The sequence below is a fragment of the Temnothorax longispinosus genome, chromosome 8, assembly GCF_030848805.1.
Source record: "Temnothorax longispinosus isolate EJ_2023e chromosome 8, Tlon_JGU_v1, whole genome shotgun sequence".
Taxonomy (NCBI): domain Eukaryota; kingdom Metazoa; phylum Arthropoda; class Insecta; order Hymenoptera; family Formicidae; genus Temnothorax; species Temnothorax longispinosus.
The window spans coordinates 3,263,690-3,276,900 of record NC_092365.1 but is presented as its reverse complement, the minus strand read 5'-3'; the positions used below and the strand labels follow the sequence as shown (position 1 = coordinate 3,276,900).

At 39.9% G+C, this 13,211-nt stretch overlaps 1 protein-coding gene and 1 long non-coding RNA gene across 3 annotated transcripts in view; one reads left to right on the top strand and one right to left on the bottom strand.

Moving 5' to 3' along the window:
- LOC139817721 (uncharacterized) overlaps positions 1–13,211 on the bottom strand; it is a 38,847-nt gene that overhangs the window by 13,054 nt on the left and 12,582 nt on the right. The gene's annotated exons all lie outside the window — the stretch shown is intronic.
- LOC139817724 (uncharacterized) overlaps positions 6,367–13,211 on the top strand; it is a 28,302-nt gene continuing 21,457 nt past the window's right edge. The window contains exons 1-2 of the long non-coding RNA XR_011733299.1: positions 6,367–7,767; positions 8,120–8,162. This is a non-coding gene — a long non-coding RNA (uncharacterized lncRNA). The remainder of the gene's footprint in view (positions 7,768–8,119; positions 8,163–13,211) is intronic.

Genomic DNA, 13,211 nt, shown 5'->3' with positions numbered 1-13,211 from the left:
AACGACGGCGTGGGATAACGCAATTTTATTTTAGCGCGTTTAATAATCGCGCTCCTTTTTTTTATGCAATGGGGTCTCGGGGGCGTTCGAGCGCGCCGCCCGCGCCGCGACGATGGAACAGCTGCGTGCAAAAGTCAAATTGCTACCTCGTGCCGGAAGATCTATTATGCAATCGCCGACAAGGCGAGAGGACAATGGATGCACGTGGTGACGTTCCTAGCGCGTGGGGATTCCACGACAACGTGCGCGTTCGTACGGAAAGACGTACCGTTACGGTCGTCGATATCACCGTTTGACGATCGAGCCCTGAAAGTGTTACGGCTAACGCAAACGTCGTGTACACACATGTATCCCAGCCGCGGTGACCCGCCCATATCACGATCGCGATCGTCGTGACACTCATATGCAAGTATTAATCCGAGACTCGATATTCCGCTCACGAACTATGCTAATTCCCGCCTCCCGCGGGTACAACGTGTCGAAAGAGCTAACGGAAAAATTTCAAATAGAAAAATAACGAAACGTAGAAGAGAGGAGAATTGAGGGGACGATCTTCAGTCAAAGTCAGACACGCTCATGAAAGATTAACCAAGAAATGTCGTTCGAAATGAAGAACTCATTGAACATTTCTCTCACGCCATTGTTCTCGAGTGTGAGTTATACGATGCTTTCGGATTTGTCGCCGCTGAATTCTGACACGTGTAAAAATGTAACAGGACATTTGTGAAGAGTCGTCGATTACGAATTCTGCCTGCGTCTTATGTTAATCGGTGTCGAAGGGACGAGCTTAGGTCAACTTCGAGGTTTGGAGAAAGCCAGAACGTTTGAGTACAAGAAAATAAAAATGAGTTTCGCTTATTTATTATTAATTTATATCATTCTCACCGTTATCATAGTCAATTTTCTTATTTCCGAGCCAAGTTCGCGCGCCATATTTATTATTGCTATTAATTTTGACCGTGCATTTTATGGTAATAGCATGGTAATAGCGAGGCATGATAGCATGAAGGATGCGAGGAACGTCCAGCTCGCCGACAATGCGGAGAAAGTTGATGCAAGGCTGCAAAGAACACGGAAAGGCACGCCCTGACGAGTGTTCTCGTCCTTTCAACTCTCATGACTGTACCTCTGGCTTGTTCCCCGTGACTCGTATATTGCATAAATGAGAAATGAAAACTAAAAGCTTGGGTCAACTCTTTTTAAGGTGCATGGGCTCTCTATACATACATATAAAAGAGTCGTAACTTAAAAAGATGATAACTCTAATTTCCTCGGCGTCTTCTATTCCTGTTCACGTTTAGCAAGTTTGAATTAAAAAACTAAAAATCTTCCTCCAGTTTAATGTACCTTTAATTAGATATATATATATATCCACTGTTTCTTACTTATTTTATTAACACATATTTAAGAATGGAAAATGGGATAGACATAAAACTTAAAAACAAAAGTGAACGGATTTTCATTAAATATTTAAAATATTTTAAGAATTTTTAGCTCTCGAGACTGAAGAATTTATGGAATTATTACATCGTATTATTATTTCATTTTCTACATATAGCGACGCTTTATTACGGAATATTCGAGCGAGATACACGTGCCGCGAGTCCCTCGGCATCTAACTTTAGAACTGGTAGCAAGCAGTCGAACCAGAAGTTGACAAATTGTTACCAGACGTGTTTAAAGTACCGCCGGCGATTCGCCTCACGCGGTCTCCGTAATCGCGTATCAGCTTATACGGCTAATCTCTCCAGAAACGGATTATTGCTGTACGTACAGTACACCGTACGGCGGAATGTATCGATTTTTACGTCACAAAATTCGTAACAAGCCGCTCAGGAATGTCACGGTTTCAAACTCGTTTTTCTCAAAAGCATTTCGTTTCGAACCAGTTTTGCGAATGAAAAGACCAGGCCTAAAACCGGGACGGACTTGCGTAACGCGCCGGATAGTAATCGAAAGATGCTCAATATATATTCAAATAATTATTAAACTTGCCCTGTTTAAAAAACGCACTAAGAAAATACCGCTTGGCGTTGCTATAAAAATGAAAATCTTATATGCGTATGTTTAAAACATGAACAATTATTCCTTTATCTCTAAAGTAATTGTCTTTACAATAGGATATTAAGTCTTCAAGTTCTGTTATTCTTCTTCACCATAAAATCACTGAATGTTTTCAACGCGTTTCGATTTCTATTTTATTTCCAAACTTGAAAACAATGCTGGTTATCGATTCTGTGTCTAAGCTGTTCCAGTTGGCTCGGATCATTATGAAATCTACGCTTCGATGCCTCGCAACTGGAGCAAACTATAGCCGTTGGAAGCAGAACACATGTTACGTATTACAAAAGTTACAAATTACATGTTCAAACATAGAACCTTTTCTCTATCTACGTTACAGATTTGTTCCAGTTTCACGGTATCGATTCACGAAATTCATACCTACACGTCATTCGTCCGCCAGTTCCATATCTATAGTCGATGAAGGATTATTGTAAGATCGTTGCGCGCTTCGCGGTCATGCAAATTTCGCGCATGCCGAATATCGCTCGTTGTAAGAGCGAGCGGTATCGGACGCGTGGTATCGCCATTTCCCAAGTAAAATTCATTTTCGTCACGGCCGAATTGCCGGGTTAACTATGCACGGCCGGTGTGCCCAGAACGGCGTGAAGCCGCCCAGGGTAAGAACGGGACGGAAGAAATCGGACGTGTTTCGCGTTTCTTCCCTTCACGCGCGACCGGCCACGTTCCATTCGATCCGGGGAATCCGCACCCGATCGATCGATCGGTTTACTCGCGCGCACTGGTCGTTGATCCGTCCGGGTTTCGCGGTTTCCGATCATCGACCCCCGTGGGTCACGGATTCGTGTGACGTCACGCAACGTTCTATGGAAAAGAAAAGGATAGGCTCTATATCTGAGACAAAAGAAAGACGGCGATCCTTGATCTGTGATTAATGATCGTTGATGCGAGAGACAGATGAAATCGGAGTGAACGTCCGAATTCGATAATCACGTGTGCACGTGTGCCTCGATTGTCCCTTTCCTTTAATCTACGTCTAATGATGTACATACACGGGAATTCCATTAAAAATGACGAGCGCTGCGCGTTTTAATGAAGATAGTTTCTTGCGATTGATTTAGAAAGCAAGAAAAGTGACACTTGATCGCGGTCGATTTAATGTCCGTTGCCGATGATAAATCGTGCGGAATATCGATCGTAGGGAAAGTCTCAAAGTCGCACGGATAGGGGAAAAAAGGCGAACGGAACGACTCGTTTCCGGGATTCTTTTCGATGCGTTAACGATTTACAATCCTCGTTACAGGTTTCTTTTTGCCAGCCGAGATGGTCGAGAAAGAGAAAGAGAGAGAAAGAGAAAGACAAAAGTCGCGAGCGTCTCGCGGAGAAAAGAAAACAACCACGAGGCTCATTGCCGTGTTTGTGGTGAACGGTAACGGTGATCATCTCCTGGCAGTAAAGTTTCAAGCCGTCTCTCTACTCTCGGCTCGTCTCTCCGGTATCCGGCCAGCCGGACTTTAATGCGGCACACAATGCCGATAGGATGGTAAATAATTTCTTCGTTGCGGCTAACGGAACATTCGCGAGCCACGCGAAAAGCAATAATTTCGCAGGCGCCCGTCACATCCCCGCCTCGTACACCATATCCACCGCGTTTCTTCAGATTCTCGTATTCGGGAAATATTTCTGCGACGCAACTCGCGCGCGTGTCTATTCAGGCATCGAGCTATTAGCCGCACGTCAAATTCTTTCTTATACGTCAATTGCATCGCGAGAGAAACACGGAAATCAAAGGCTCTACGAATATTCAACTACCTCAGAAGAAAGGGATCCCGCAATGCTATTTTTTTCAATCCACTTTAGACGATCTATAATTCACATCGAATTTATAGAATTCTATTTATAGTTTTAATTTTTCAAGACATATAAGAATTATGCAAAAAAAAAGAATTTTGCTTATAATTTCATAATTAAAAATATAAGAATTATGCATGCAGGATAAGCCTGTTTATAAGTTTATTGTATCATATTCAAGAAATATAGTAAAATAATTTTGTTTGTAATTTTACATGTATTCTAATTTAAATATATATTTCATATATGTATATATGTATGCATTTTAATTTTCCAAATATTTCTCTCGCGTTACGCGACGCATGAAATTACAAACAAGTCCCTTGAGCCGTCGGACGCATATAGTTCCACATCTAGAGATCGTCTAAAGTGGACTCTGCAAACGATTCTAATTTACTAAAAATGAAATTTAATTTAATGAGAATGAAATGGACGGGCGCGCGCATTTATTCGCGGGCCGCGGCTATTCCATCAACCAGAGAAGATTGGAAAACGGCGGCTTGCGCGAACGGGAGATTTATTACGGCGGAATCGCTAGCAATCAGATGGAATCGCGATGATTTTTGCCGAGCTACTTATGGAGTAATTGCATAATGTTACACCTTATTAAGATCGAGCTAAGACCGTTCCGCGAAGAAGCATGTGGGTTACACAACGGATATTTAATTCCTCGGTGTTTCATCCGTTCGTCACGTACCTAAGTGACGCTTCTCTAAAGTGCATCGTAATTTCCACTAAACCTGCATTTTTTAGCAATTAAAGCAGCATCTAGCGGCGACGCGAGACGCCTGTGTCTCCGTTGAATTTTTTCTTTTCTTTCTTTCTTTCTCTGATCATTTTCATATTTGAGAAGATGCGGCGCGATGCAGAGATCCTTTTGTATATCGAGAAAATACAGTAAAATGTAAGCAAAGTGGGTACCCTTCGCAAAACAAAATCGATCATCGTGTAACAGCCGGACGATATTAATTAATTTGTTATTACGCTGACTAATTAACTTGTAACCGGCCGCGGCCGTGAGATAAATATTTGCGGGAAATGACTCACCCTTGCCGCAATTTATATCAAACAATTTGCATTGTATAATTCTGGGAATTTGATTTTGTTCTCTGAAGTGGGTCACGATTATTTATTATTAATATACAAAGTTTCTCTCTCTCTCTCTCTCTCTTTCTCTTTTCTTCATCGCAATCATCGTATGAACTTTTAATTAGAATTGAAAGTCCTAATGTCGAGACCGCGCGAGTTATGATTAATCCGCGTTATGAGTGACAGACGTAAATTGCATTAGAATCAGTAAAAAGTTCAAAGTGCAATGTGAGAATTGTGCAAATATAAAAGAATTCTGCTTATAATTTATATCTATAAGAGAAATACAATAATTGTATAAGAGAATTCTGTTTGTTATTTTATATTTAAGAAAAATAATAATTATACAAATATAATAGATTTTGTTCATAATTTTCATGCGTATACCAATGGACGTGTGTGTTTTAATATATATTTTATATACGTGCGTATTTGAATTTTCTAAATTTCTCTCGCAATATATACGGTACGTGAAATTCTGAAATTGCATTAAAATCAGTAAAACGTTCAAAGATGCGATGCGAGAATTGTGTAAATATATAAAAGAATTCTATTTGTAATTTTATATTCAAGAAACATATATTAATTATATAAATATTAAAAAAAAAGAATTTAGTCTATAACACTTATATATTTTATATATAATACCTACATACGTGTATTTTTTAATTTTCCAAATTTCTCTCGTAATACACGGTATGAAATTATAAACAGAACTCTATCCCAAATTCGGGCACAAAATTCTATACACATCTCTACTGGAATTTAAGCAACGTTAACGAAAGATTTTGCGTGAAATATCCATCGCGGCAAAATAATAGTTTGATATAGAATTGTAATTTTCATCCCCCGCCTCGATTCCCGAATATGCATGCATATAAAATATATATTAAAATACACACATACATTGGAATATATATGTAAAATTATAGATAAAACTCTTTTATATATTTGTACAATACAATTATGTTTCTTGAATATAAAATTATACAAATAGAAAATTCTTTTATATGTATAATTATTATGTTTCTTAAATATACATAAATCGCGCAAAAATATCTGCACCGATTAAACAGCCACCGTCGGTCGCCTCGATACCCTCGATTACTGATTGTGGGAGTTAAGTTATCGGCCAGGCTAATGATCGCTTCGCGTTTCGAGAAACAGCTGCGCGACGTCGACCAGACACCACCGCGACAGAACGCAGAATACGGCCAGTTAAATCTGTGAAAGTCAACGGAAGATTCGGCATACGTTGATCTCTCATCGTTCGTTGAAAGTTTTCGGAATTTTGAACCGGCCGCGCGCGTCGCGCCGCGTAGGCGGGGTGGGCCGTGACGTCACCACCGCGCGGGGCGCGCCGGGCAGAGGACGTTCCGTCCCTCGCATTCCTCGCATTACCTTTCGAGCCGCCGAAACGAGTGCCACGGGAGGATATGCGTGATCATTCCCTCGCAATTAAACGATGCCACCGCCGCACTATCGAGCTCCTCGATTCCTTAGATGCTGCGCAACGTTGTTCTTGTTTCCCGGAGCAGGTATTTCACTCGAGATATACGAGAAGCGGCCCGCGAATCGCGCCGTCTTTCTCTCGCGATCGCTGCTCCTTCGACGACGCTAGTTGAGGGAGAAAGAGCCGCGGAGGTGTCGATTGCTCGTTTAACGCGTTGTAATTCTCGTGTGGATTTACGCGTTTAGATACATCGCGCGAGTTTTCTCGGAGAAGGTATTTCGCTCGAGATAACGAGAAGCGGCCAACGGATCGCCGCGCCGTCTTTTTCCTCGCTGCTCCTTCGACGACACGTTAATCGAACGAGGAAGAACTGTGAAAGCGTCGATCGCTCGTCAACGTGCGTTAGTTTCCGTGTGCAATTTCCACGTGGATTTACGCGATTTATTCAAAACGTACATCTCGTACGTCGCGCGAGTGATATCGAGGTTCAAATCGCGTCGCTGCTCTCTGACTCGCGTAGTACACCGCGTAGTGCTGGAAAACGGGCGCCATGATTGTTCATTGGCGGAACGTCGCGGACACGCAGCGGATCGAGCTCGCGCCGGTGATCGTCACGACGCGATGTTTCACGGTGATTGTTACGGTGCGTGATACTCGGGATTTGACAATCCGTGGCGGTGTAGACTCGGCACTCGTGCGTCGGCGGCTCGTCGAAATGAGTATTTCGCGAGGAAATATAGCCGGCCGGTATATATCTGTCGCGCGCGACACGACGCCGCCGCGGGTGTCTGACTCGAATCTCAATTCGTGCGTTATCTCCTCGAACGTGTCGTTATATCCGAGTCGAGATCCGAGTTTTCGTGTGTGTGGTATACGGTGAAAGAGTGCTCGGACGAGATCGCGTGTCTCCCGAGACGCCCGCGTCGATCCCTTTTTTCGCGAGAGACGGAGAACGGAGTGGCGCGTGAAGTTGGCTCCGCGATCCGCGATTCTCCGCGAAGTCCGTCCCGCTTCCCGTTTCCCGCCGGAGCGTTTTCGCGCCACTTCGTGTAACGTCGTCGATCGTCGATGTCGAGCGGATCATCGTGTCTCTCTTTCCGCGCAATCGTGTCTTTCTCGACCCGTTGTGATGTAGTAAAGCTCGAGCGTCAATTAACGCCGGGAGTGCGTATGTAAAGTGTCGCGCGTTACTTCGGTAATTAGCGCACGCGATCGTAATTAGCCTCTCTTCTTTCGCGAGTGTCGCGTCGAACGTATATACGTCGAATTTGCGTTGTGCTGGTGCGAAATGGAGGGATCTGAGAGGAGGAGGAGGCCTGGGAGGCAGCGGGCGACGGCGGAGCAACCCCGTGGTGAATATCATTATTATTTATATATTGCTCGTTAACTTCTCTTCGGAATTAATTGTTTAATTTTCTTTTTTTTTTTTTCGTTTATTTGTAAATCGCCTGTTTGAACGATTCGTACAAGTGCACCTGAATAATAATTTGTATAAGTGATAAAAAGGGAAACTTTTGTTTGTGACTTTCTACGAAAGTTTACGGAAAAGATTTCTCCGTGGAAATTATATAATCTTTTATTCCTGGTACTTACCTTTAAAAGACGATCTCGTATATTCGTGAAATTCGTATAAAATTATTATTTTTTTGTGTTAATTGTGTGTCATTCGAGCGCTAATTTGGATTTTGTATTTGTGTGTTGCAGGTCGATGTAGCGTTACAACTCCGCCGCGTGCCGCTTCATATTGGTGAGTGCAGAATATAGTTAATGCTTATCTTATAAATCGAGATAATGGATCCATGAAAACTACGAGATATATATATATATATATATAGATGTGTACGCAAATATATGTACATACATATGTATCAAACGTTCAGAACGTACATTAAAAATATATAAAATATCATAGATTCATTACCTTAAGACGGGATGGGCTGGAATAAAATAGATACTTAATTCTGGAGATGATGCATTTATTTGTCTATTTATTGTGCGTGCGAAAGCGATTTTTGCACGACAGATGTATTACTTTTAAATCTGGTAGAATCCTTTGCACTTCTTGTCTTTTCAGGCAACGCAACGTGAGAATACCATGAGGATACATTCTATTATTAATAATTTGACAATTTTAATATAAAGTACGATAGTAGTATCAAAGTTTAGTACCTATACGTTAAAATATTGATATTAGTAATTTAGGAATAGCTTCAAATATTTTATATTCAGAGGTGTTTATTTATTATTTAATACTTTTTATTAACTTAATTAAGACACTAACTTTTTAACGTTTCGAACATTATGTAAGTAGTTAAATTTTTGAAATCATTATTTAGAAATAGGAAACATAAGATGTAAGAAGAAAATATGAAATAAAACTACAGTAAATAAAGTAGTGTCATTTTTATAATACAAAGCTTTTAAGTATCTTCATGGTAATTCCCATGGACGATGCAGATTGGATCAAGATATTTATGTATTGTGTATAAATGAAATAAAAATAAATTGACATAAGTATGACAGGGAAAGACAGCCGATATTCACTAATTAGTAAGTATATTACTTCCTCGATTACTTCATTTTCTCTCTCATCCTCCTCCCAAATATGAGATTTTAAGATGAGGTCCTTAAAATAATTTATTTTCTACCTTTTTATATCTCTAGCAGGATTAAATATTGTACAAATGATTCAACAAAGCAATACTTAGAAATCTTTTCAATATGTAGGTTATAAATATAAACCAGAAAGGGACAGAAATTATCTCCCTATCGTATATATACTAACAAGTTTATTTTACAAAAAAAAAGAGAATTAATTATATTTATTTTATCATATGTATAATAATATGTCTATTTTATTTCTACTTTTTTATAGCCCATCCATGTGCATGTTTATTATGTGTTCTGTTTTATATTACTTGCAAGTAATATCAGATTGAATAAATATTTTATATCACGAAACAGAAGAGCTTTTTATATTGATTTTATATAAAGCAGTTTTAATCAATTATATGAGATTTATATCAAGTAATATAATATTTTATGTCAAGTTAAGATATTTTATATCAAGCAATATACTATGAGATTATATATATGTGTATATATATATATATATATATATATATATATATATATATATATAATGTTATAATACAATATAAAATGTTTGATGCAAGTAATATAATATAAAACTGAATAAATATTTTATCGCGAAACAGAAGAGCGTTTCATATCAATTTTTTATAAATTTTCAGTCTTAATTAGTTATATATATGAGACACGTCAAAATAGGTACTTTATATCAAGTATTTTAAAAATGACTTTGTTAAGAGATATTTGTTTATAAATTTGATACTTAAGATTATGTTTTATAAATAATTTAATTAAGATATTAATTTTTTATGTCAATGACAACGAGACATTGATGACGATTTTATTTCTCGGGAATTCAAGTCTTTTCTGCCGCTATAATTGGAATGATATTAATACCTCACACGTTACATGGCTTGAATAGAAAATACAATAACAATATTATCGTGCGAGTCCCATGTATATATTTTTTTTAAATAATCATCAAGTAGTCATCTTGAATTTCATTACGCTTATTAGTGCCATAATCAATCTTTGTTTGAAACATATTTTTCGAGAGCGAGATCGCAATAGAGAAGTGCCAAATATATATTTATATTTATACGCGATTGATCAGTGCAGATCACTAACTTCTTTTCGACTTTACGAAACGGAGGATTCACTTTCACACGATCGAAAGCGCGGCGGGGAATCGCGCGGCAGATCGTATCTGCGGATCAATTTATGCCGCGAGCCCTATCGCGGATAATTAAAATCTTCTCGTTATCTCGATCGTTATATCTGAACGACGTTACGGGCGTTTCGTAGGTACTCCCATAACTATCAGATTTTTATCTGGTCGCGAGCGCTATAAATCGCGAGTACTCGTAATGATAGTCTCGAACTATATGGCGAGCGAGAGCGAATCTCATCGCGAACCCTTTGAAAAACAAGTCAAAGGGTAAGCTCCACTAATAAGCTCCGGTAGTTTCCTACGAGAACTTTTTACCGGCGGTTACTCGTTCAAGAAGGAACCTGCAAAGCCTCTTTATTTCCCCGTGAATTCGCATGCAGGTCGAATTTTAACAAACTAAAACGTAATATCACGCGATACGAAAAGGCGAGAAAATAGTTCAGGTGGAAAGGAACCGGGCAAGTTCATTGACTCGCGACGGTAAAGCGCGCTCGTTCGTATTCGCAGGCAGGTAGACACACGGGCGTAAGAAGCGCGTGTGCATTTCGAGGAGATCGATGTGTGTCAGCGGGTCAGCGACACCCATCAGCGGCAGTGATATCTCTTCGACATTTAACCGCCGGCTACCGAGCACAAAACATATCTCATTCGACAGACCATTAATCATCCAATAAGACTGTTTGACTTTACGACGCAGAAAATTAATTCTCCTTTATCTCGTTCCCTTCCTCGCTCGAGATTTAATTTACATATCTTCGCTATTAAATAGCTCCCATACTGGACTGTCCATAAAATTATCATTAAGCAGAACCCTGAACTTGCTGGGAAACTTTTAAGCGGACGAAAATATTTTCGACACGAAGTTCTGTTTGAATGCATATGTTTAAATATGTATATACGATACAACTGCGCCGGTGCAGGTCTCTCGTATTTTCCCGAGAACATGTTATTTGTCACGGGGTATCGCAACAAGCGTTGCACCATTTTACGACGTCGTAGTAAAGGATTAATATAATATCACCTTCGATGCACCTCTCTGCATGTCGGTTCGTACAGCATATGGTATATACTTGCTCGCCAACGCGACGGACACATGTCGCTTAAATTAACATGTAATTCTGCGGCTTAATTGTGCGGCGTATTGAGAAAAAAAAGAACATCTGTTATATGTTCGCGAACGACCGCAACGCTCCTTTCAGCCGTCGGCGATCGCAATTTCGTAGCTGACCGGCATACTTCTCCGCGTTCGGTGCTTGCCCGCAAAATGGAATCTCGCGATACGTGACCGAGAACACCTCTCTACAAATAATAACGCCCGTTATTAATCGTGGGATCGATTCCAGGAGGGGCGTATTAAGTTTTTTAGAATCGCCCAGAAACTGTCTAATTACGCTCGAAATTGACTCCGAAAGTAAAACCTTATACTGGGTGCGCGCGGAACACGCTCGAATACAATGGCATTATTACGCGTATAATGGTTTATCTCCATTTTTTCACGGCATGTAAACGTAAGCGCGATTGCTCCCGTTTCTCTCGCGCTAATTGCCTTGTCCTTTTGCGCAGCCCGTAGCCGACTTTGGCACGATCCGTTGCGAGCGAATTGAGCACGTTGCAGAGGAGCATTCCGCTAAATTACGAACCGAGAAAATCTAGAGTCAGATCATAAAACTCGCGAGAAACGATAATAACAGTGACTGGGACAGCTCCTAAACTGTAAATCGTAATTTCACGCACATTCAACACTCAAAACACGTTTAATGGTTTTATAATTATTTCGTACTATTGCGATAAGGAGGCTCAGTATAATTACGATTTGCTATATGAATAAAGAGGAACAGCTTTCAAAGTATGTAAAATATTAATTATAACAATATTTTTTATATTACTATTTTGAATATGGACTGATTTTTAAATAAATTTATGTAAAAGTTTATTCCTTGTCAATTGTAAATATTATATAATAATTCACAGAAAATAATTATTTTCTTTGCCAGCAATAACCAACAAAAATAATTGCTTAATTCGATTTTAGTTGTAATAATTACAATTAAATAAATATGGCCAGTTATAGGTCGAACTAAACAATCACTTTTATTAGTGATTCACTCAAATCGTTTACCGGATCCGGTGGCATCGTCCGGTCGTGAAGCTTTCTAACAGTCGCTTTAACCACGGTGGACGAACATTATATTGTTTGGCGGAACTTACACATCATTACTTCGATCCTATCGCAGGTTTTCACCCGCGAGGACGTTTTTGCGGGTGAAAGTCGAAAATTCGCGCGGAAAGAGAGGGACATGCTTGAATAAACGCTAAATTGCACTATGCGCGACACTGTCGCCGAAGGCGGTGTACCATTCTACGAGAAGATAAAGTAACGCTAATCTGCAACCCATTGCATTACATTTGTTAGCTAACCGGCTAATTATTCCCCGCGTAGGAAAATTGCGCGTAGTAAACCATAAAAAGTACCACCCAACGTATTATTCAGCGAACGTGAGTTATAATTCTATATACCTAAGACTAATTATAATTCAGTGATTACCTTTGCCGTAATGCGCCCCACAAATAGAATCTTTTTCGTAATACGTTTCTGAAAAGGTCGTAACTGAAAAACTGATTCGCGAAGACTGTTTTTTTTCCGTTGCATAAGCACGTCCAATTAAAACCGTAATGCCCTTAGCGAGTCTTGAATTCTGTATAATTGAGAAAAAATTCAGGGTCCCAAAAGGGTTAATGCGCCGCACAATTAACGGAAGCCAGAATTCTCTTTCTTCCTAATAGCCGATGTGTCTTGGTCCGAACATTACCACCGAGGTTTTCACCGCGCGGTATAAGGAAAGGAAAGTTTTCAGGCGTCAATTCGTTAATCCGTGTCCCTCGGACGGCAGGTAGTACACACACACACAGACATACATATGTATGTAAGCCTTCGAATAATCCGTAAGCCTGGGCTCGTAAACTCGACATTACGTAATGCTGCACCTTACCGTGTGTGCCAATATCTGTTGACTATAGCCAGGTGTATGTGTA